General features: G+C 38.1%; 1 protein-coding gene and 1 non-coding gene across 11 annotated transcripts in view; both read left to right on the top strand.

Annotated features, from left to right (window-relative positions):
• Positions 1-26,732, top strand: part of CCDC91 (coiled-coil domain containing 91) — a 347,484-nt gene that overhangs the window by 273,961 nt on the left and 46,791 nt on the right. The gene's annotated exons all lie outside the window — the stretch shown is intronic.
• On the top strand, positions 5,084-5,187 carry LOC123845080 (U6 spliceosomal RNA). Its single transcript, XR_006790925.1, has one exon. It is a non-coding gene; the product is annotated as a U6 spliceosomal RNA (small nuclear RNA).

Genomic DNA, 26,732 nt, shown 5'->3' with positions numbered 1-26,732 from the left:
ATTTGTATAACCCTAAGAGGAAATGATTTATTGCTCTATGAAAACAGCTCTTACAGGTATTCTCTCTATTGGGGAAGAAGGAAAAAGTCATGTGCAGATGAATAGTCTGAGTATACCTGGTGCCGAGCGCTAGCAACGAATGCACATCTGCAAGAGCAACTGCATATGAAACCACTATCTGATTAAGCCTCTGGTAATCTACTCTCCTTCTCCAATGCCAGCTATATACTCTCTGTGTTTAATGTCCTCCTGGACTGAATGTGAGGCAGATTCAGGTTAGAATTCCATCCACTCATCATTTGATTCCCACAATCGTCCTTTGTGACCACTAGCCCACAGTGGTATTCTGGGTCCCCCGTCTTTTAGAGTTAGTGCAGAGCTATTCTACAGCAGTACCCAAAAGACCTGGTATATCCCTTTCTCCAGTGCAGTTACCTTGATGGAAGAGGCCAAGCTGAGAGTTTACAGTTTACACCTGTGATGTCATTACGATACATGTCTTCAGGAACTTGCACTCTCGCCTTCACTCAAAGAGCTCTGGGTCTGCAAAGTGTCTTAGGACTAGAAATTGGAAAAGATGTTACAAATTTTTGTTTTAGTGGTTCAAGTCAGGCCTCTCTTTATTAAACCTAGATATCTTATAATTTTATTAAGTTGGAATTTTTTTGGATGCCTATCTGGTATATGGATCATTTGATCCAGTAGTCAAAGCCAATGGTCAGTGCAGGCCAGAGCATTCTGATTAAACTTAACTCTCCTAGTAAGAACAGTAACCTCCTCCTCCTGCCTCTTGCATCTAAGTGTTTCTGCCTGAGGTCGGCCACCTCAGCATCCCACTATCTACACTGAAAGCAGTGATACCCAGGAGCACTCCTGGTTTGTAAAAGGTAGACAGTGTTGTTCACTGATGCTGCCTTTTCCCTCCCCGGGAACATTAGGGAATAGCTCTTGGCTGTGATTTTTGCCTTGAACCGAGAATTTGGAATTGTAAACATTTCGTTATCTTTTTAAAAGCTGTGCTGTGGAATTAAAAGCCAGTCAAGAATCTTGTCTTCTTCATTACTCTTTATATTGTTGTTCCATGTTAGTAGCCACTGGATCTTCAGAAGTCTTGCCTTCATTGGTCACTTCATTTCAAGTGACTATATTCACTTCACTTCAAGTTAATAATTTGTTACTTTGCTAACTGCAGGCTGCCAGACTTGACTTTTTTTTTTTTTCTTTCAGAAACAGCTGGAATTTTAGAGCCATCAGCCCTTAGAGAGCCAGAACTAGCCATAGATCTTCCTGATTTTCCTGAGGCTAAATTGCCTTCAGCGACTTCTTAATAGCCATTTAGTATCAACCAGGGTTTTCCTCTTAAGCAGCAGAAGCTGTCTCTGGGCAGTTAAGCAGTAAAAAAATTATTAAAAGGAAATTGAGTAGTTGACCAAATTGTTGAGAGCTAGAGAACCAGGGTCAAGGTCAAGCTTCTAGAAACAATACCAAAACTGTACCACAAAACTTGCTTAAAGATAAGTCCCCTTTTGCTGCAACATTCCCATCAAGCCCTCTAAGAGCCCGTTGCTTAATGCAACCATTGCAGTAGCCAACAGTTGAATGTGTCTCATCCTTATGAGCAAAATGGATGCTATACAGCGCTTTCTTCCTCTCATTCTGCTAAATCAAAGTCCATCACAGTTGACTCTGATTAGCAGAGCCCTGGGAATAAAGCAAGATAGATAACTATGTTTTCTGGGTTTTACCTAGGGGAGTCATACCTCATAAGGCTAGAAATTCATCAAACACAGGAAGGGTATCAAAAATCAGGGAACATTACAAGTGGCCACTACATATTTTGGAAATTTTTTCCAAGTTGCTATGGTTACAGTAGAAATATTTTTCCAGCTTTTAGTCTCATGGCTAATTCTAAATCTGATCCTTTGAAGTCAAACTACATGGGTTTCATTCTTACTAAAACAGGACTTCAGCAATTGCCAGGTTCATCAGACGTCTTGTAGAAAGTTTGCCACTTGGCCACCACAATTTCATACTTCCTCAAATAATCTGAGGTTTCTACGGTTAGGCCCAAATGATGTGACACTGTTCAGAGGCTATGCAGTATTTTGGATAGATAAGGTTTTCGTTCCATGTACTTATGCTAAAAATAGATAGCTTTAGAGGGTATATATAAATAGATTTTTTTTTTTTTTTTAGGTTTTAGTGATTAAGTGATTGTTCTTGAGTTAATCAACAATTTTACCTTTGGTAATTTGGGGACACGCTTACATAACAAGTTTTAGTACTTGTTTTCATAGAGTGATGGCCACAAAGATTCCTAAAGTAGAAAGAACTTGATTAACTTGTCTTTTTACTGAATTCACCTAGATTAAATTTCAGTTGTCTCTTGTGTCCTTGGAAACATCTTTGTTCTTGGTATATACATCACACTCTTATCAGTGGATCTCTTTCTTCTACATCCTCTCCATTTTCTTGCTATCGAACCTGTTATCCATGACCTCTGCTATTTTTTTCAACTTTAAGTGTAAAATTGAAGAAATAATAAGAAACTAGACAGCGAAGTACTTTTTATCAAATTAAGTCACATATATTCTATGTGTGTCTGAAAAAGAAGAGTCTTTAATCCTTAACTATGTAATAAGTACATAGGTTTTGTTGTGTCTATTTTCACTGGTCCTTTTTACTTCTATCTTTCTTTGAGATTCTGGGCTATAGAAGATTATGGCTGCTCAAAAGCTTGGCTGCCAGTCAGAACGTTATTATGCTAGTAAGTTTCAAAGTTAGATCCCTCCAATCCATCTGAGTCTTTTCCAGATAATGTTTTCCAATGTAGATAATTTTCTGAACATTTGAGTTGAAGTACAGTATTTTAGGATAAATCCTGTATCCAACATTCAGTGTACATTGGATCAATTCATTAAATGATTCCACTATTCTTGTCACGAAGATTTTTCATATTTTCACTTTTTTTACATGTATAATGTGATCATTACCTTGTACCAGGAACATATTAATCATAATTTCTTTGCCATTTTACAAGAATTTTAATGTCTGCTTTTTATTCATCTGTGGGGACATTTGGCATATAAAATAACTTTGTTGCTTAGTTTTTCCTTTATAGTTTAGAGTGCTTATTCATTTAAGATCTAGTGTGACTATAATATATTCAACACTTTGCTTTTGTCCTCAATATTTATTCCATTCCTGTGGTTCACATTTTCCTTTTCTTATGTATCATGTGTTGAAAATGAAAATATCTTGTCTGGGGTGGAGCTTAGCCACTGGACTAAACAAACATGCTCTCCTTCTGCTCTTAGTTGATTTTAGTGGTTAAATTACTAAAAAATCCTGTTTAAAAAAAAAGTTTTACATCTACCTTTTTTTATTGTGTACTTTCATAGTTAGTAAAATTCCCCTCCTTTCAACTCTCCCACCAAAATGCAATTTGTTCACTCGTATTTCTTTTATATTTAAGAACGTGACATTAGTAGTCAACAGATTAATGAAATAGCACAGACATTCAAGCATCAAAGTTCTTGAATTTAGTGGAAGAAATTAAACCACTTGAACAAAGTTTCCAAAACTCAGAGGGTATCTATGATGGGCTATCCAGGGCATGTTCTTCTTGCATCAGTGGCACAAGTGCAAGAGGAAAATCCCAAATACAGGACCACTGGGAGCTTCTGACTGTGTCACCTCTGACATCTTGTGGGCCAAACCAAGTCATACAGCCAAGCCCAAGTTCAAAAGGCAGAGAAGTACATTGCACCCACCATGAGGCCAAGCATGTTGCATGGTCAAATTCAACATCAGTGGAGTAGAAAACTAATCCTCCATGGACGTGGGGAAAAAGAATGGGTTAATAGTTGCCAAATAGTAATTTAACCTATTACACACCAACCAATCTAGGTAGGCTACCCTCTCTCCTGCTAATCCGACTCTATCATATCATGACCCCATTATATTTTCTTCCTACCCCATATCATTATCTGAAACTATTTTAATAGTTTATATTGCATTATTTGTTCATTAAATATCATCAGACACCTAATGTGTATGAGGCAGTGCTCTAAGTGGCATCTAAGATGCATCTAAGAGACGCATCAATAAAAAAACAAAAATCCATGTTGATTGCCTGTCTCCCTCACTAAAGTATAAGCTCCAAGAGAGAAAGGACCTCATCTGTTTCGTTCACCACTGTATTCTCAATAACTCAGAATAAAGCTGGCACATAGCAGATGTTCAAGAAAATTTTGTTTCCTGAATGAAGAAATGCCAGTAAACATTTATGTAATCTAACACCATTTGCTCAGACCCTCTCCTTATTAGGCAGCTTTCTGATTGTGATTTGTTTACAGTATAGGGAAGTTTTTATAGACAGTCTTGTGAACGTGAGTTACTACAAGTCTTCTTTTGAGAGAAAGATCTATGCCTAGTATTTTGGCAAATCTGAAGTCTGTACCTAGACAGCTGAAAACCAGTCCTTCGAGGCAGTAAACTCATGGTAAAACCACCCTGAGAAACTTAAGAAATAGACAGCATTGGCTAAGTACACGTGTAATTCACTTCTAAGCAGATAATGCAGAAGGATTTTTTTACACAGAATATATGACACCCAGTGTCTCATGAGGGTTCTTTCTGCTCCTTTTAGATACTTATCTTCTTTGCATCAAAGTTTCTAACAAAAATTATTTTAGTGATAAGGTATTAGTTTTTTTTTTTTTTAGGCTCATACATAGCAAGCACAAAGAGTATGTAAAGAGCTAAATTAATTAATGGCTTCATTACCAGGTTTTGAATCATGAAAAGCTGTGCTACTCTTTTGCTTTAGGCTTTTAAAGCTCTGTTTCACGAACTTTTCTCAGAATATGTATATACTGTACAAAACTAAGCAAAAACTTAACAAAGGACTGTCAGTAGATCTGTTCTATAGAGATTTGAACTGCATTATCAACAGTCAAGACAGGAATGTTCCCAGCTCCTATCCCTGAAGCTGTAATTGTTTTATTTTTACACTCAACCTATTAGTGTCTAATAGTATACAATCTGCCAATCTCACATATAAAATAAAATCAGTCAATGCTTGCTTCAGCAGCACATATACTAAAATTGGACTGATACAGAGAAGATTAGCATGGCCTCTGCGCAAAGATGACACATAAAATAAAATAAGTCATAGCAATTCTCATATATACCTTAGGTTCTTAAGACTTTTTCATGCATTAGGCTGTGAAAAATATTAGATGCTTTGATAAAGTCTTTTAAGAACTACTACCATTTGCTAAGGAAGATACTACTATTTAACTACAATAATTCTTAATAAAATATGAGTGATGATGAACTATTTTATAGAATTGGTGATGTACCACTCTAGAAAAATAAGAAGATATTGGACAGTCTTACACCAAGAAAGAATTTCACAGTATCTTCATTGCCAACAGTATTACTGAGTTCTGTTGTAAAGATTTTACTTATTCTATTCACTCATTAACAAGTACTTATTCAACATTTACATACTAAGTATATACTAAAAATAAGATAGACATGATCCCTACACTGCCAAGGATTAGAGCCTAAGAAGGAGAAGGGAAAAGCCAGAAATTGCCACACGTGAGAGTGCTGAGAGAGAAGTGGGACAGGGTGCTACAGAGGCACACGGGATGGGACCTGATCAAGTCCTCATGGATCAGAGAACCCTGCCCAGCAGAATGATATCGAAGCTAAAACTTTTTTTTTTTTTAAGATTTTATTTATTTATTTGAGAGAGAGAGAGCACGAGAGGGGGGAGGGTCAGAGGGAGAAGCAGACTCCCTGCCAAGCAGGGAGCCTGATGCGGGACTTGATCCCCGGACTCCAGGATCATGACCTGAGCTGAAGGCAGTTGCTTAACCGACTGAGCCACCCAGGCACCCTGAAGCTAAAACTTTTAACAATTACTTCTCTCTCCCTCTGTCCAATGTATAGGGAAATCGATCTTTAAAAAATATCCAGATTCTGACCACCTCGACTGCTATCACCAGTGACTAAGCCACTGTCAGCTTTTGCCTGGCCTTCTTCACAAGCCCCCTAACGAGTATCTTTACCTCTACTCTTGCACTGCAAAGTCATTTTTCACACTTCAGTCAGATTTTATCGCTTCTCTGCATAAAACCTTGAAATGGTCCCATGTCACACAGAGGAAAGCCTGAGTCATTGCAGCGGCCTCTAGGGCTCTCCATGATCCGGCCTCCTGTTTCTTCTTGCATCTCCCAAAAACACCAAACCTAACTGTAAAAGATTGCAACTTTTTCACAGAGTTTTAGTGTCACATAATACTCAATTCAGTGTTTTCAAAATTTCACGGAACTTAACCTATGGGAGAAATTGAAAAACAAGCCTCCTGATTTAGTAAGTAGAGCTAACTATGCTGTGTTTCGGATTTCATCTACATGATTTTGAGGTATCTTTTTCGGCTCTGACAGCCATCAAAACCGAGTGTTAAACTACATCTAGAGCCAAACCAGTGTATCTCAGAGTACTAAACCAGGATTTTCTTATTCAATCACATTAGCTTTAAATAGTACATATTTTATGACATGTATAATATATTAATAGAAAAATACACCTTCATAAATTAATAAATAACCATTTCTTTGGGCTGTAGAGCTTCCATTTTAGACCAGTGGTTTTCTCCACATTTATGTCTAAGAAAAGATAACCATAAAGATACTTTTTTTATTTTTAAGGATTTTATTTATTTATTTGACAGAGAGAGACAATGAGAGAGGGAACACAAGCAGGGGGAGTGGGAGAGAGAGAAGCAGGCTTCCCTTGGAGCAGGGAGCCCAATGAGGGGTTCGATCCCAGGACCCTGGGATCATGACCTGAGCCGAAGGCAGACGCTTAACGACTGAGCCACCCAGGCACCCCATAAAGGTATTTTTAAAAGAGACATTGTAGTGAGGGGAGCACTTTGTTATTTGTCGAGAAAGTTGCACTGTTTCATTTCTCCTAACTGGAAAACATGTTTGAGAGGGAAAATCAAGATGGAAAGAGATGCAAAATAGTTTTCATAATTGATTTGTGCCACAGTTATTTCAGTGCTAAATTTACAGTTAGTTTAAAATATACCTCATTCTTTAAGACCTTTGCTATAATACAGGACTGTGCTTGTCTCATTTGTTTTGTTTTATTGTCGTAATGTTGTTAGGAAAGCTATAAGCTTAGGGAATATAGTGGAGAGCCAGTAAGACTTAAAGCAATTGAGAGAATAGCCAGATTGCTTAGGGAGTAGTCAAGAATGAAATCACCTTTAGAGCAACAATGATCAGCTATTATTTGCTTTTCTAGAGAACCAGGATTGAGATGAATTCATGAGTAAACTCATGAATAAATCAAATATCATATTTACATGATAGAGAAATATTATAGAATTTGACTTATTTTCAAGGACTTATGGGATGATGAGTCTAAATATATATTTAGAAATTAGTGCATTGTACAAGGTAGCATATGATTGTCATAATACATGACTCAGCCTGTCATCACTCAGAGCATTTAGAGAAGGGGACATGTAGAAATAGGGCAGACTATGTAAAGACTGTAGTTCTTCATCTAGCACTGAAGAATTGTGGCAAACAGTGCTAATTGCCTATATAATATTAAGTCTGTCCTTCTGCCCTACTAATAGAATCCCAGGGTTTTTAAAGGTAGCAGTATACAGTTATGAACTCCTCAAACTCTCGTCAGCCTTTAGTGGCCACATAACCCAGTTCTAGCCACTGAGGTGTCAAAGACAGTCTACTGAGTGAGGCTTTTAAGAAGGCTCTTTCTCTGGGAAAAGTGGCCAGACTCCTTTGGCAAGTATGTTTTGCTTTTCCTTTCTCGTCTTTCCTGTCTAGAACATAAACTGATGCCAGAAGGCACAACAGCCATCTTATGACCAAAGGGAAAAAAAATATATGTGCTAAAGATAACCACGTAGGAAAATAGTCTGGATCCCGGACTGTTTACTCCCAGAGGCCATGGTGCATTAAATAATAAATTCTTCTTTAAGCCACCGTTTGTCAGATTTCTGTTACAGCTGAACACACTTCTGACTGATAAGAAGGGTGGGGGTTTGCATAAGTAAAGATGTGAAGGAAAAAACCAAGCATCAAGTCACAAGCATCAAGTGGCATCAACAATATGAGCACACAATTCAGAATCAGAAATGGATGTTACTTATCTGAGTACAATGTAACGACTAAGGCCCCTGGAGTGGTTTATATTGATTCAACTGCTTTTAAGTATATAAATTGCCTTACTTATTTTGGGGAATTATTTTTAATTATTTTCTTTGTCATTACCTATGAATTATCTGAGAGACATGGCATTCTTTTATCCATTTTTCTTAAATGAAGGCAGAATTCCACAAGTCCATACTTTTAAGTATTCAGTAGTCCATATGTCAAGTGTAGGTCCATTATTTAAGGACCTTAAACTGTTATCCCAGATAAGCCATTATAACAACTTTGCCTGTCTTCCAACAAGTTTACACCACAGAAATGATATATTCAGAAGAATTAGTCACGTGAACTAGATATAGTTTCTCAGCAGCATGATGATGGAGGACCAATCTCTATAAAGGATTGACACCCAACATTATTTCAGTGGAATCATATTTTTAAAAGTGTGATACTGCCTTATAGTTTTCTTAGCTATAATACAGTAAACTCTGATTTAAACTAAGGAAAAAGAAAATTCTCAACAGTAGTAAAATATGTAAGGCAGTGGGTGTGTTAGCTAAATTGTGTTTGAATGGAAAAATGTCAGTTTTATAAAAGGAGAAAAATTGTGCTTGTCCATTTCCATATCTGGTGTGCAGCCTCCCATCAGTTGTGCAAGCTTCTGATACCCTCTCAACAAAATCTCTTCCTGAAGTTAGCCTGATCCAGTTTTATTGCTTGTAACCAAAAAACCTTACCGATATAAAGTAGCTAGCTGTATCTTACATCTGCATGAATCCTGTAATTTAATAAAAGTAGTTAGCATTCATCTTGTCTCTGGTGAGAAAGAGCTAGTAGAGTTTTATGTAGGTAATCGTGAGAATCACGGAGATACCTCATTCTTCCACTCCCGGGGCGAAGTGAATGAATGGATAAGTTAGAGCTTCACACTAAAGAACATTCACTCTGCATTCATGGTTGAAATGAGCACATTCTAAATCTCATAGTTTGTTTTGAACTAGGCTATAAATTGTTAAATTAGATTCTGGTTTAAAAAGTACCTACTGAAGTAATTGATGGCACGTCCGTGTTTATTAAGAGTAAGAATATTACCATTAAGACATGATGTTGAAACTGTCACTTCAGAAATCTTTAATGAATGAGTTCCATATGTGTTCAATACAGTGTAATCCATAATACAAATAACTCCCTTGCAACCAGCATCCTTAGACTTTACACAACATAGAATTACTAACTAATAGGTTGAGAAAAGAGGGCATACAACTAAGAAGAGAGAATAATCAAAGACCACCCTGAATCAGTTGCTTCTTTACCACCAGCTGGTAAAGTATTTCCTAGGAAAACGAATATATTATCACTAAATATTTCCGTGCCTTCTATTAGTGTTTTGGGTTTTTTTTAGGAAAGTTTTGAACTAATTATTGAACTATGCATGAAAATGCTTATGTGTCACTTTAAAAGATTCTTACACATATATTTCATTCAACATATGTAGATCAAGAAAAAAATGCCCTGTCTGGCAGGTAATGGCCTTAAGTGAAGTTTAGCAGAGCAGCTTCTCTAGAGCTATAAATTAATCTGCCATTTTAGTTTTGGAAACTTGCTACAGATGACAGATTGCTAATGGTGCTATACAACAACCGAAACTACGCATTGTAATTGGTAGAAGCTGCTTCAATAGTACTGAAAGTGGGAACTGTTACCCATTTTAGTATCCACTAATGGACTTCTTTTCTCCTTCTGTTTTTTAACAAAAATCTGGAGTTCGGCTTAATTATTCAAGAACCAGGGAGTCTTTGACTTTCTTAAACATGCGTTTAGTTTTTCCAAATTTTCCTGCTCAAAGAATTGTTCCTGTTTGCCTTGAGAATCATTTATTCTGAAATGTGGGGAAAGTAACGGAGCCCTGAATTTTGTATACGAAGTGATGGGAAAGAACATGTTTTTGTCCCCTGCACTGAAATGCCATCTTAATGGCTTATTCATATCACAACCCGGCTGACAGAGGCATGATATTCCGTGGCCTTGAAAGGGTTACTCCGGGAAGCGAACACTAAAGTAACTCAGAGATTGCCATTCTATCTTCCCACAGTGAAAAATGAAGCGGATCAAAGCATCTGTAAAGCACAAACCAAAGTGATTATTCATTTCTTTCCTCATTTAAGAAACACGCACTTTCACTCTGCTCCACTCCTCTCCTCTCACCCCAATGCCAGTAATTGCACATTCAGATTTACCACACAGAGTCTGACCCATAGCTATACCCAAAGCGCAACCACATCCAAGACACAGAAGGAAAGCCAAAAATAATGAAAGCCTCTGTATCTGAAAAGATTCTTATTTAAGATCTCAGGTAAGCCTATAGAATTGTGGACTCAGGCGATCAGACATCAATCAGACATTCAGTTTCTTTTCACTTGCCTTGTATATCTTGAAGCCCTACCAAGAAGCGCTCCAACAGAGAGCAAACAGAGATGACTGCTTAAACAGCACCTTTGCTCCACAGAATTTTCTTTTGGGTAAACAGTCTTTAGTTCCTATGTAGACTTCACTGTGTGTGGATATGTACTAGGGCTAAAACCCAAAGGCAAATTAATGATGAAACAGACTTCTGAAAGCAGAGAGGAGTCACTAAATCTTATTTGCACTTACTTTAATTAAATATTAATTAGATGGGATAATTTATGCAGATGTAAGATGTAGCTACTTTCTGTGTATACAGGGTTTGGGTTACAAGCAAAAGAACTGGATCGGGCTAACTTTAGGAAAAGGGGTTTTGTTGAAGGGTTATTGGAGGCTTGCAGAATCGATGGGAGGCTGTATACCGGACATGGACGTGCGCGAGGGCAGTAAGTCAGCTTTGGAAATTCAGAGGCATCGGTGTTAATAATGGTGTTAGAATGAAAAAATACACTGGTCAGGGTAGCATAACTAGGAGAGGACAGAACTAACCATTTTCTGTGTTGTTTCTCCACTCAGTATGTACATTTCAGAGAGGGAACATCTGACTGGGTTGGTTTGGGTTACATGCCTGCCCTTTGGTTAGAGGAGGGCAGGACACCTAATTACAGTCCACCATACTGAATCCATCGGGTAAGAATTAATTTCCCAACTGGAGTTCAAGTTGCCATTAAGAAGGAGAAATAGGTGCTGGAAGCCAAAAAGCAACAAATATTCAATACAACTACCATTTATTCAGTGTGCATGGTTTATTAGTCACTATGTTTCATATGCACTATCTTATTTAATCCTTAAAGGAAGCTTCACAGTAAGTTACTATTTTACAGGTAAGAAAATTTAAGCTTTGAGGAAGGTTAGGTAACTTGTCCAAGGTCACACCATGAGAAAAATGGCAGAATTAAGACACCAGGGAGAACAATCAGAACAATTAGACTCCATGCTCCCTCTTGACAGATCTGTGTATTATCACTGATGACAGTATTTCCTGAGCCAGTCTCTCAGGGGTAAAAAACGAAAACAGAAAAGATTTTTTTAATACTATGTGTAAATATATTAAATCTACCAGTAGTACTTTACAATGTACAAGTTCTTTATTTGAATAAAGCTTTGGGAATAAATGTGATGTAAATTCAGAATGTAAATTTGAAAATGATTTTTTTTCTCTGATGCAAATTCAGGGTTAATTTCTTAATATAATGAAGGGCTTAATTTCTTAATATAACGAATTTATCAGTGAATGACAGAGGTGAGCCTGCACATCAAGCTTGCTATCTCTTGGTTTCTTTTTTCTTTTTTTTTTTTTTTAAGATTTTATTTATTTATTTGAGACAGAGAGAATGAGAGAGACAGAGAGCACATGAGAGGGGGGAGGGACAGAGGGAGAAGCAGACTCCCCGCCTAGCAGGGAGCCTGATGCGGGACTCGATCCCGGGACTCCAGGATCATGACCTGAGCCGAAGGCAGTCGCTTAACCAACTGAGCCACCCAGGCGCCCTATCTCTTGGTTTCTAGGGAAGAGATTAGTGAAGTAAAAAGTTGAGGTAGTGATTGCCATCTGTACCAGAAAAAGTTGCATGAAATGGACATGAACTACTATACTCATTTTTACTGGTAGCATTCTTTCGGGTATTTGGCAAGTCAGTTTCCTTCACTGAGTTCAATTTCCCCATCTATAGTGAAGAGATACTAATAACCCCCATAATCCCAAGAATGTAACGAGATGATGAATGTAGTATACTTGGTGACCTCTAAACCAGGGTTTCTCAACGTTGGCTCTGTTGATCCTTTGGGCCAGATAATTCTTTATCTTTGGAGACTGTACAGTCATTGTTGGATATTCAACGTCCTGCCTCTACCCAGTAGGTGCCAGTAGCATTCACCGCCTAGTAGTGATAACCAAACGACTGACTCCAGCAGAATCTTAGAGGTCTTATGGATGTGAGTCAGGTTTATTTCATCAGTAAGCCCCTAAAATAGCGGAGTTCAACCAAGAGTAAGAGAAATCTAGAACAAAGATTAGAGGAGGGAGATGAGAATTAGTTGTGGCCTTAAGACAGACTAAAAAAGGGGTTACAGCTCATCTCACCAACTTTCCTTTTGTGGGTTTCCCCACAAAAGGAGACCAGAAGACCAAACAGAATCCTCAAGGAACTGTTACCAGAACTTACTAAGCAATGGAAATGGATTCTAGGGCTAACGTACTAATTCCCCTAGTTGCTCAGATTGTTGGTGACTGGCAGGGTTCAGCTGAGTCCCTTGGCCAAAGTCATGTCCTCTCCCTGAGAGACTCCTACATTCAAGGTTTACCAAATGTTACCTCTTCAAAAAGTCCATCCCTGGCCATCTTAGCTAACATCCCTCCATGTTTTTCTCCCTCCACCTGCCATGCTCTACTGCAATGCCTTTTCTTCCCCTAGCACTTCATCAGTTACTGAAATTGTTTTATTTACTGTTTTAGATGGTTGTTTTCTATTTTTGTCCAAGAAGAGTGGCATGCTTGAAAAGAGAAGGAAAAAAGCCCTATGTTCCAATGCAGCCCCCAGTGGCTGATATTTTATAGTCCTTCAATAAGTATCTGCTGAATAAATGAGAGTGGAGGTCACAGGGAGGACAGCCTGGGGTGTTCCGCTTACTGAAATAGTTGTTCTGTTCAGTAGAGTCTGAGGAAAAGCTGTACTTATTTTGTTTCTTTGTTTTATGAAGGACCCCCTGCACCATGTCTGCATCTCATATATCAACTTTATGTTGAAAAAAAATGTGTTGATGTAGTCCCTTGCCGCCATGCTGCTGTCAGGCTTCTGTCTCCACCATAACCATGAATGTTACTTGTCTCTGGCAGATGAACATGATTTTCAGCCATGAGAAAATAATAAAAGGTTCTTAGTTCTAGGGTACTCTAGGATTTTTCATGTTTTCAATGAAATTAACTTCTGTTTTTTCATTTTACGGAATGGCTCTGAATGTCATTAAGAGCACACATGTTTGTGACTAGATGGATTTCAGTACTTAACATCTTGTGTTAATCTTATTTTTTAAATCCCACTGCCAACCACTTCTGCCTGGTTGGACCACCCATATCTGGGTTTCTGTGATGCATTCTTTTACGAATAGGTTCTTTTTTCCAGTGGATTTCCCTACCTTATCTACAAATACCTGTTTTCTACTTGCAAGGGGAAAGATACCACACTGACTTCCACGTTTATGCTCCCCAATCAATTTGAATTTTTTGTCAAATTTTTCTTTTCCTAATATGGGAAAACTCCTTATACATGAGTAGAAAGAATATTCTCTCTAGTTCTAGAATCTGATTTAAGAGTGGAAGAGGTGCATTCCAGGTTAGAAGTACAGGGAATATGGAAGTGTCCTCTTGGAGAACTCAGAATTAATACCACTTCTCTTCCCATTACCTGCATTTCCTTTTCCAATGTCATTGACTCTATCAAGTAAGAAGTATTTACTGACGCCAGCTACCTGTCTAGCGCTATAAAAGGTATTGATGGATAAAGCAGGGGTTGGCCAAACATGACTAATGGACCTAATCCAGCTTGCTGCCTGTTTTTTGTTTGTTTGTTTGTTTTAAAGATTTTATTTATTTATTTGACAGAGACACAGAAAGAAAGGGAACACAAGCAAGGGGAGTGGGAGAGGGAGAAACAGGCTCCCTGCCGAGCAGGGAGCCCGATGCGGGGCTCGATCCCAGGACCCTGGGATCATGACCTGAGCCGAAGGCAGACGCTTAACGACTGAGCCACCCAGCCCCCCCCCTTTTTTAAATAAAGTTTTATTGGAACACAGCTACATACATTTGTTTACATATTATTTATGGCTGCTTGTGTGCTACAAGAGCAGAGTTGAGTGGATTGTGACAGAGACCATATGGCCTGGAAAGCCTAGATTTTTTACTATCTGGCTCTCTACAAAAAAGTTTGCCAACCCATCGAGTTTATGAATTAATTGGGTTTATTGTGAAAACACGGAGTTCTTGGTAAATCAATAAATACCAAATTGTATGTTACTGAAGAGAATAGATATCACAGATTAGTTATTGGTTGGGAAATAAATCTTATTTACAAAGGAGCTGATGATTTTAAAATGTTGAAATGTGAGAGATTCCTTGTACTGCCTTTCCTCGATCATTCTGTGCTTTTCTTTGTCAAGTCTCAGATATGCTGTGAAATTAAAAGAAATTTAAAACTTTATTAGCAAAGCTCTATGTCCTCCATAATTCCCTCAAACAGATGTGCTGAAGAAATAGCACAGGGTTCTTAAGATCGCAACATGCCTGGCGTATCATAGATCCTCAGCTATGTTTAAATAAATGACAGAACGTGCAAACTCTAAAGGAAGAGAAATTCTTTTCAAACAATAGCTAACGTTGTTGAGTATTGAAAACGTGCCACCTTCGGATGGTGTTTCTCGACAGGGAAGAGACTGGCTCTTTTAAGATTAAATGGTAGCCAGAATGTCAACTCCTCCATTTAGTGTCTGACACATCGCACACTGTAAGAGCTTAATAAGTTTTTACTGTCACTATTTAGAGGAAATTGTATATTTTCTTTCAGACATAGTACTAATTATACTGAGGTGCATGAAAATAAGTAAAGCATGTAAATTAACCTTTGATTGCATCACTCTCAGATATTAAGAAAACATTTGTATTTAGGAAATACGTAACAGAGTGATTCACAGGAATGTAAAACTAGCTCATTCATCAGTGTAGAAACATCCTCTTTTAAAATTTTGTTGTGCTGATTATTAATAACTTATTGATATCTTTTAAAAAGCAGGAGAAATTAGCTAGGTATATGGGGTTGTACCTACTCAGCTGCTTCCTTTTATAAAAGCTTTTTGTTTTTAGTTTAACATAAACCCTTAGCATACCACTCAGTGGCTTTTCACAAAGGAGGCACACCTGTGTAGCCAGCACTGAGGTCAAGCAGAATAGTGCCAACATCCCACAGCACCTCCCACGGCTCCTTTCCACCACTATTGCTCTCCCAGAGGGAACCTCTCTCCCGTCATAGGAACAAGCATTGTAAAGACTAATTGAGGAGATGCTAGCATGTTCTTTTAATAAGTCCACAGATTCTGTTAGGCCTTTGAGACCAATCTGTCATTTTAAGTAGAGCATAGTCTTCTGACTCTGAAATATTTTATGCTAAATATGTCAGAGTTCTTTTCACATATCAGTAATGTGCTTTGACATGTTTAATATGACATGTTTAATATGAAAGCCTTCAGGGGAAGGCAGTTATATTTTCCTCTGAAAATAGAGAGTGAGGCAGGGTTAATCATGAAGTTCGTGATTCACAACAACAGCACCCACGGTCGGGTGAGGTCTCACTAGGGTGCCTGTTAGTGAGTCAGTCATGCAAACGTAGCTAGACCTTGAGATGTAGAAGGTGAATTTGAATGACTCTGCTCTGCCGTCACCCGGTGCTTTGAGGTAATTTTATTTTTTGCATTTTTCACTAATGTCCGTGAAGGAATTCATATCTCCCCTTCCTTCTCTGTTGCAAAGGCCATGCTAATTTATCCCGACAATTACTTCTATAATCCGAATAATGTATGAATGAATATCCAAGAAAATGCTCTGAAAGCTCTCAAGTTTTCTGTTTCATAGTTATTTCCCCATCCTAATTTTTCTTTGCTTTACTTTATATGTTTTTAAATTACTTAAAACAAACAAACAAACAAAAAGGAGGTTATTATAATCCTTGTTCCCAAATGTTTAGTTTGGCATCTGATGCAAGGCCTCAGTTCCAGGCTCTAGTGCCAGAAGCTGAAGCTGAAAACAAGAATGTGGTGGGCAGGCTTGAGATCTGAATTCGGGAGGAGTGTTTATATTTTCCCAAGGGCCTCGTTAGCAAGAACCCAAGCCCTGAATGTTACTACCAACACCTTTTAACTGACTGACTTCTCTGTTTTGTGTAGTAGAGAATCATCTTATACATGCACATCCTTACTTTCTCATCCCTGTCAACTGCCTTGTAAGCTCCAAAAGAAACTTTAACAGTAAATCCTCATCAAATTCGAAGTTGTGATTTTGTCACAGCTCATGACGCATAATCACACAATAGAGTTTAACTTTTGAATATTTTCAAAATTAGAACCAACTGAAATGTCCATCAGTAGACGACTGGTTAAATGCATTATGTTACGGTGGAATGCTGTACACGCATTAAAAGAATATTTATCTACATTTGTCAATATGGCTGCAAAATGTCCTGAATAATCTTGTATATTCAAATGTATTTTGCTGTATATCTCTCTGTATAGATGTTGTCTTAGAAAATATATTTAAACAAGTAGAAGACAAAGGTGATTTATTGTCTTCCCTCAGAGGTAGAAGGAGATTTTGCTTCCTGATTTATATTCCTTTGTTTAAATATATAATATATTGATTGTGTCATAGCTTTAAGAAGAGAAAAACAGTTTAAATAGACAGTTGTGTTGTTTTGTGTCTATTTTTTATACGTCCAGTATTTCAACCCTTTTTTTCCTTTGTAAAATATATTCAGAATCCTCTCCCGAGCTTTGGCTGCAGGGGCATACAGGTTTAACTTGGGTGTTCTAGACAGGAATAGGCCAAAGTTTTGCTTTCTCATTTGAGCCATGCCATACTTAGAAGGAAATGCTGACCAATGAAGTCAATGCCAAGGCCGACAGTGGTATCGAGGTCAGAGAGAGTTCTGTAGTTCAGTTTCCTACTCATTCGTCTGGGTCTGTTTCATGGCTTTAATAGGATTAGAGAAACATTTACATTGAGGCTTTAGGAGAATTTCACACTACGCAACTCTCACAGAACAATATAAACCCACAGGATTAAGGATGGAATTGATCTAAAGTCAGTAGGGTAAAATGAGTGCATGCACCTGGTTCTCTCCTTGTTTTCTACTTGCTGAGGAAGCCACCCTGAGACAGTGAGGACAAAAATGTATGTGTAGGCAAGGGCATGTTTTTCAGGGAGACATGGGGTGTTGTAATTTAAAGAAGTTCTGCCTTTTTAAGACGAAAAGCAAGTCCAGTTGCAAGTGGTTTGTTGAAAAAAAAGACTGATGTAGAAAATAGTCTGTCTCTCAAATATCTTATCTCTATTAGTATTTGTTTGATCTTCCATATATTCTTCATTCTTCAACCTTGCTTTCTCCTGCCTTTTGAGTCCCATAATGATTGGAGTTACTCTTTCTGATTGCAATTCAGAGACCCATATTGCCTCTTGTAATTTAGGTGAATATTGACTGACTTCAACACGTACCTGCACTGGAGATAAGATTAACACCCTCAGGAAATTGAGAATGCTAAGAAATAGTATCTAATTAGGACCTGTGGCAGTTGAAATGATCATAGCAGTGCTCCCAGTCCAACATTCCCTTGCCGCACCCCATCAATAAGCAGAGTCTGTTTTCCCTCCCCTTGAACCTGGGGCTGAACTCTGCCTGCCTCAACAAATCCGATCTAATGGATGTGACACCAGGTGATTCTGAGGCTAGATCAAACAAGGCAATAAGGCTTCCACCTATCCGTTTTTCTCTCTTGACATAATTGCCTGTGAATCTAGCCATCCTGCTGTGACAAAATTCAAACTACCTTCTTTGGGGGGACCACATGGAAGACCCACATGCACAGGAGCTGAAACTTCCAACCTCTAGCCAACATCAGTCACCGGATGTGAGTGAGTGAGCGAGCCCTCAGCTGATTCCAGCTTCTGACCTTCCAGCCGAGATCCCAAATATCATGGGGCAAAGGCAAGCTGTTACAGTTGCAACATATTCCAATCCCTAACCCACAGTTCATGAGCGTAGTAAATCGTTGTCTTACACCACTGAGTTGTAGGGTAATTTGTTTTGCCGCCATAGTAACTGGTACAGGGCCACTTCTCCACTAGAGACAGATAAGGAAGTATCTGTAGACAAGGGCAAAATTCTTTTGGGGAGATAATTTTATATCTCCATGGTGTGGCTTGGATTCAAAGAGTAATTTTTAAAAGGCAGATGTAGCTAATACTGAAACACACTGAAAAGAGTGACCAGAGGACTGGTTATTAAAAACTACCTGAGCATGCAGAGCTTCTGCATTCAGAAACCACCAAAAGGAGTCTTCGTTAGATCCAATTAAGCCCTCCTTGTGATTCCAGGCTATTTCAGGACTTGGAATAGTATCTAGACTGATGAAGCAATCCAGAATACTGCCTTTCAGAGCGATTTCAACATGTCAGTAACTGATTCTTCTGGTTTCAGAAGCACAAAATGAGCAGTGCCAGAAAGCAGTTGGGCCGGAGCTCTGCCTGTGTTAAATCTGACAAAGTCTAGAGCATGAATGATTCTCAAGAACAGCGGTTTGCAGTGATAGGAATTAAGAAGCTGGACAGATTTTTTTCGTGTCACAGATTTCAGAATGTGTATAATTTTCTTTTTTTTTTTTTTTTTTTTATATATATTTTTTAAGATTTTATTTATTTATTTGAGACAGAATGAGAGAGAGAGAGAGAGCACATGAGAGGGGGGAGGGTCAGAGGGAGAAGCAGGCTCCCTGCCGAGCAGGGAGCCCGATGCGGGACTCGATCCCGGGACTCCAGGATCATGACCTGAGCCGAAGGCAGTCGCTTAACCAACTGAGCCACCCAGGCGCCCTTAGAATGTGTATAATTTTCAAATAATTTTATAAAATACTGTTACTAGTTCTTTTACTCCCCCATTCGTCTTGATTATATCTACGTACCATAAAGATAAAGCCACTCTGCTATCCATTATTTACTGATGCAAACATCTATTTCCCAGGATACTGTATTTTATTGATGATGATGTACATTTAAAAAATACCATAACTAGTGTACTGAGTATTTTATAAAATAACTTGCAGTTTCTTTTACTCATTTTATTTTTTTTTAAAGATTTTTTTTTATTTATTTGAGAGAGAGAGTGAGAGAGAGAGAGAGCACAAGAGGGGGGAGCGGGAGAGGGAGAAGCAGACTCCCTGCCGAGCAGGGAGCCCGATGCGGGACTCGATCCAGGGACTCCAGGATCATGACCTGAGCCGAAGGCAGTCGCTTAACCAACTGAGCCACCCAGGCGCCCTCTTTTACTCGTTTTAAATCCCTTGCACACAGGAGCACCTGGGTGGCTTAGTCAGTGAAGCATCTGATTATTGATTTCAGCTCAGGTCATGATCTCAGGGTCATGAGATCAAGCCCTGCATCAGGCTCCGTGCTAGGCAGGGAGTTTGCTTTAGATTCTTTCTCTCCCTCTCCCGCTGCCCCTCCCTCAACCTGCCCTGCTCACGTGCGTGCACTCTCTCTCTCTCTCAAATAAATAAATCCCTTGTACATATTATTTTTGTGAAGGCAAAAATGCCATTTGACTGTTGGAATTTTTGAAAATACAGTATTTTCCTTTCTCATCTCAATTGCAGTGTGTACTTATGGATAACTTTTTTTTTTTTTTTAAGTAAATTAGCCACCCACCTTTGTTAATCTACTTGCTAGTTCCAGTGCATGAGTAATGATGCTTGGTAAGGATTGGTTACATAAAACATTTTGAGTAACTGCCAGATTTTCTTCTGAACTTTTCTCACGTACAAATATAGGTGAGAGAAGAAATATAGGGGAAATATAGTATCTAATTAGGGGGATGGGTGTTTGAATCAGATTTCCTGGATTAGAACCAAAATTTGCCATTTATTAGATGTGTAAACTTAGGCAAGTACTTAAAACTGTGGGCCACATTTTGTTCATCTGTAAAATGGAGATAAAAATAGTGCTTATTTTACATAAAATTGTTACGAGAATTAAATGATTTGGCACGTGTAAAGTTCTTACAACATTATCTGGCATATAAAAATATCATTGTCAGTGTTAGCTATTAATGCTATTATTTTATTGTTGAGGTAAGTTTTCTTAGTTACATAGTTTAGATCAAACTGCCTTTGGTACAACTGCCTTTGGTTCTTGAAGTATTTTTTAGTTTAAATACCTCTTTGTTACAGAAGTGATTCATGGCAACTTAAAATATATGTACTATTGGGGTGGCTATTGGGGTGGCTAGGTGGTTCAGTTGTTTAGGGGTCCGACTCTTGATTTCAGCTCAGGTCATGATCTCGGGGTCATGAGATCGAGCCCCACATAGGGCTCCACGTTCAGCACAGAGTCTGCATGTCCCTCTCCCTCTGCTCCTCCCCCAATTCTGTCTCCCAAATAAGTAAATAAATTAAATCTTTAAAAAAATATGTGTGTGTGTGTGTACTATTAAAAATCATGGTGAGGGGCGCCTGGGTGGCTCAGTTGTTAAACGTCTGCCTTTGGCTCAGATCATGATCCCAGGTCCTGGGATTGAGCCCCGCATCGGGCTTCCTGCTCTGCGGGAGGGCTGCTTCTCCCTCTCCCACTCCCCCTGTTTGTATTCCCTCTCTCACAGTGTCTCTGTCAAATAAATAAAATCTTTAAAAATAAATAAATAAAAAATAAAAATCATGGTGAATGGTAAATGAACATCAAATAATGAGTGTGAAACTGATGGAGATTTAATATAAATATGTACAGGTCAGAAGGTCCTGTCTGCTTATCAGAGTTAATCTGCAGAATCAGGTTGGCGTTTCCTGGAGACAGAACTATCATATTTTATATACGTAAAAATTCACAATTTTAAACTGATTCGGAATTTTATATTTCCAGACATCCTAAGTGAACCTGTTTGGTTAGGTAAAATTTACCATGCCCATTATATACTTTTTCAACATTTTTAGGTTTGTTTTTTTTTTTTTTGCTCTTCCAGTTTGTAAATGCGAATATGCTAATGGAGGAAAAAGATAGACACTTGCCAATGAAAGTTGAATACATATATGTTCAGGTGATCAGCATAACCTGATCATTATGATTATTTTATTTTTATTTTTTACCATTCATATACCCTTAAGCTATTACAGGAGATTGTATTCCATTAGTTGTTCTTCAGCCCCCACATTAAAATGGCCAACTTGCTGGAAATTTTAGTCTTATTCACTTAACATTTTGAGCTTATCCTCAGATTCTTGAGTTTATACCCTAAAAAGTAAATTTTGGTTTTTGATTTGATGGTAGACATGCACAGTATAAAGTTGATATCTATATCACTGGGATCTATATTTGTCTCCTAGTAAGAAAAACTAGAAATAACAGCATCGGTAAGTCCAGAGGTAAGCTGTTTTAGAGCTAGGATGGAAGCTTAACAGTCATAAAATGATTCAGATCCTTCTGTCTTTGTACTTTTTCTATCTTTAGCACTGGCTTCATTTTTCAAGGCTACAGAATAGTAGCTAGAGCTCCAGGAAACACATTTGTGATGGAGGAGAAAGGAAAAGTGAAAAAATTAAAGGAAAAAGAATTTGGGACAGGTGTCTGTCCCATTTTTAAGGAACTCTCCTAGAGATCCTACCCAGTAACTTACACTCCCATCTCTTGAGCTACCCCTAGCTGGAAGGGAGTCTTGGGAATGATGGCTTGAGGATGTTCATATCATTGCTAGAACTAAATTGGAATTTTATTAGTAAGAAAAATGGATATTGGAGAGAGAGCTCACACGCTTTGCCATATTCCCTGACTTCTGATACCTTCTGTTTGGTGGGTAGTGTTAATTATTTTTCAGCATCTTCTATTTGAGCAGGTGCTATTGCCATTTTTAGGCAATAATATCCAAGTTTAGCTTTCCTAATTGAAAGCAAACTTCCTTTACTTGTTTACCAGGAGGACGGTGAGGGTTTTCTTACATTCCTTGATCCAGCTGGGAGGCAGCAAGGGGTTTTAAGAGGACTGACTTTGTATTTTCCCACTTGGTTTCCTCAGTAGGATAAATCTGTTTTAAAATGTGCCAGACAGATGGTATTTTTTCCTTAAGGCTTCACTGATCAAGTATACACCATAAAATCCTGAATGAAGGGAGGAGCAGTTCTATATATTTAAAATGAGAGAAAAAAGTCTGTTCACACTAACTTCCATTTGATTAAATGGTGCTTTGTTCCATTGGTTCAATTTTGAATACTGAGGATTTCCTAGTGGGAATCAGATATGCATCACAGCTGTGGAGCATCTCACACTTGTGTACTTGGCTAGTTGTATCAGTAGTAACGGAAATGTGAAGGGAAGCAAGTGAAGACTGTCTTAGTCTCAAAGGTACCACAAGGTGAGATCCATACCATACATTGCCTTTATGGATTACATTTCCCTTTTCTTTTGTTATGGACCTGGCAGGAAGTAGTCTGTTGTTTTTATATATGGCCACTGAGGTTTGTACATTAAGGCAATGATTTCTTTTTTTTTTTTTTTTAAGATTTTATTTATTTGACAGAGAGACACAACGAGAGAGGGAACACAAGTAGGGGGAGTCGGAGAGGGAGATGCAGGCTTCCCGCTGAGCAGGGAGCCTAATGTGGGGCTCAATTCTAGGACCCTGGGATCATGACTTGAGCCGAAGGCAGATGCTTAACGACTGAGCCACCCAGGCGCTCCTAAGGCAATGATTTCTTATATAATGCATTTAATGTGCCAGTTTTCCTTTAAACATTTCTGTTGCATTTTCAAGGAACTATTTGTATATTAATATAACAGGAACCTTCCTGAACCTACTGTTTAGGAAGAGAAGATAATTACATGTTTTAATGACGATAGGGCTTTTGGCATCTTGGCAGGTTTTTGCATGAGTGTGTGCAATGCAAGAAACTCTTAGGTATTTTATAGCACAACAGATATTAGGGCAAGGACCTGAGTCATAACTGAAGTCCTTATCTGAGAAGGCAGTGTAGTATTGTGGTTCAGAGAATAGGTTTGGTATCATACACACGTGGATTTGAATCCTGGCCCTGCCACTGGGCCCAGTTATCAGTCTCTAGCCTCACTGTCCTCAATCATAGAGTTCCAAAAGAATAAAAATGAGATAATACATAGTTTGTTTCCCATTGATGCCCTGCACTTAATGTAATCTCCCCACCTTGAGCCTGGGCTGGACTGAGTGGAATTGGGTTATGAAAAGATTGTGGGTTCTGTTTTGTGTGCTCTCCTACTCTCTTGATGTACTTTTGATCCTTCTCATTCTCTCTTGGATTGCTTGCTTTGGGAAGTCAGCTGCCATATCATTAGGAGGGACTCACATGAGCTCTGTAAGAAATGGATATTTTAAGGCCTGTCAATAGCCACTGAGAGAGGTCGGAAGCAGGTTCTTGCCCAGTTGAACTTTGAATTGCTCACAGCCCACCTAAGAACTTGATTGCAACCCTAAGTAGAGACCATGAGCCAGAGGCACTCAGTTAAGCAGCATCCAGTTCCCTCACCCACAAACCATGAGATGATAAATATTTGTTGTTTTTTGTTTTAAACCACTAGACTTGGGGTGATTTGTTACTCAGTAATAGACAAATAATACAACACACAAAGAGCTTCACCTGTGCGTGGCAGGTGAACGAGAATCTCAACACAAGAAAAGGTCATACTTAATTCAACGTTACAGGATTATTGATCATGCACTGTAAATCATTTTCAGTATTTGTGTGCACAGAGCTCTGGAATAAGCCTTATGGACAGCCACTTGTCTGTTTTTGTAGATTGAAACATAGAAGGCAAATGTTATCAGTCATCTGAGATTTTAGGATAGCATGAGGAGACAGGACAAGAGGTCATGTAATTCTTTCTTCTACTTCAAAGTAAGATGACATTTATATTGCTGAAGGTCAAAACAAAAGAGGGGATAGATAGTAATTGGCAGATATATGTCCTTATATTGACACGAAAGAATTGCTAAAATCTTAAAAAAGATGAATTGATAAAAATACAAGAGTGTGTTTGTTACTTGAACATTTTGTTACTTAACAGTATTTGTTAAGGATCTGTAGTATTTGTTTAGGATCTTTATGTTTATTTACTTTATAAAATGTCATCCTACAGATTGCAGTACTTGCAGTAACCAAGTTCTTGAGAAAATAATGTAGAAAAAAAGGCTGTTTCGTTGTTTGGGAGCATGTAACAAATTCTATTAAAAACGTTATGTGGAATGTCATATTAAAATCATTTAGCCTGCCTTGCCAGAATCAATCCATCTTATATTTGAGATAAACACTTCCCTTGTCATTGAACTCTAGAAAGTAGGATATGGAACTTATTAAAGGGTAAATATAACCGTATGGTTTAGAGCCTTAAGATAGAATTTCTGTACAACTACTATTACAGTTTTATCTACCTTTACCTTCTTTTCTAAAATTCCCCAAATCTATGGCTTTCTTTTTTTACATTGTTTTGGAAATTTTCAGATTTTCTTTGGAAATTGTCAGACTTAGGAGTAAAGCAGTTGTTACCAGAATCCTTTTTTTTTCCCCCAAATTCACTGAACTTCACATATGGAAGATCATACAATAAAGTCTAGTGCCTGCCACCAGGCAAGTAAGAGTAAAATCTTTACTCACTACTACAGTTTATCCTTTTCTGGCCAAATGTTTGCTTTAAGGTCAAAGAAGGTTGTATTCTAAGGTGGTTTGCCTGCACATCAGAGTCTGGAATGCATATTGGTTTATTCTGTCCAGATGATTTAGCGAAGAGCAAAAATGAATATTCCCATTTCCCAGTCATTCTATGGCAGTTTGAGATAAAAAGGCAGAACGGCCCAAATATGTAGAACTTACTTTAGATGATTCAAAAACAGAGAATTTACTTACCCTAAGATATCTTAAAACAAAACAAAACAAAGCAAAAAACAATCCTTTAGTTGTGGCCAATAGGGTTTAAGATTCTTTATACCCGTTTCTCATTTACTCTAAAAGAGCATCTGTAATTCATCTTGTACATGGTAGAAAGTTACACAACTTTTTTATATGTTGACATTTTTTAACTGTATAAATAGATTTGAAATATACTTTAAAGTTGAAAAGTATTCTCAAAGAGAAAAGGAGATGTGAACTCTGGATTGAAAGTCTTCATGGGACATGAATGATGGCCTATGAATGTTCTGCTAAAGAGGTTAGGCCTACATTTTCTGAAGTTCAGGGTTCAGGCAACTGGCACTGCCTTGGTTCAAACCACTGCCCTGACTATATTGAATCTCTTAGAGTCAGAGTTATTCTAAACATGTACTTTACCTAACATTATTATCCTAAAATTGGTTCAGAGTCTCTTTCAACGTGATTTACAGTAATGCCATAGTTATATTCCCAGAGAGGAGATTTCATGTCTAAACTCAAGCTTTAATATACAATATATACCTCTTGCAATCAAATTTGCTTATCTAAAAATATAAAGAAAAGACTATTTTAAAAGAGAAACTCTTTATGGTTAGTGTACCAGTAATAAAACAGATACCATAGGGCCTCCATTAATGCAACTAGTAATGTTACAGATAAGTCTAAATTTTCTTAGGTTAAAGTGATGAGAAGCAGAATTTGAGGATATAGGAAAAACGTAAAGATGGTAGTGTTTAGAGCAAAATGTTTAAGTGTCACACAATAAAAGTAATCACCACTTAAGAATAACTTGGTCTTCCTCATGTCTGTCAGCCCTTATTATGATGATTTCATAAAACATTCCGGACCATTACAGTTATGTTTGCATATTAAGTCTTAAAATCGATCCATAGGGACACCTGGGTGGCTCAGTCAGTTAAGCATCTGCCTTTGGCTCAGATCATGATCCCAAGGTCCTGGGATCGAGCCCCGCATCAGGCTCCCTGCTCAGCGGGGAGCCTGCTTCTCCCTCTGCCTGCCTCTCCCCCTGCTTGTGCTCCCTGTCTCTCTTTCTGACAAATAAATAAAATCTTTAAAATCAGTCAATCAATCCATAATCCACTTCCTTCATGTCTACATCAAGGCTAAGAGTGGTGATGTTATTGCACCCAGAATGGTTCTCAGCACCTTCTAGGGAGGAGTCTTACCCATCCACTGTCAAAAACTTAGGGAGGCCCTAGAATGTACTTGATACATAGGAGGGTTTCTTAAGCAAAGATAAACTAAAGTTAATACATTTAAATATATTCTAAAGAATTATATTTTTTAATTGTTGGAGGACATTTAAGTTTGTGAAGTTGGTCTCTTAACCACTCAGAGCATCCGTTTTCCACA

This window comes from Mirounga angustirostris, unplaced genomic scaffold (genome assembly GCF_029215605.1).
Source record: "Mirounga angustirostris isolate CCGP_5_RB_7025 unplaced genomic scaffold, mMirAng1.0.hap1 SCAF_5, whole genome shotgun sequence".
NCBI classification, from domain to species: domain Eukaryota; kingdom Metazoa; phylum Chordata; class Mammalia; order Carnivora; family Phocidae; genus Mirounga; species Mirounga angustirostris.
This window is presented reverse-complemented; position numbering and strand designations above follow the sequence as displayed.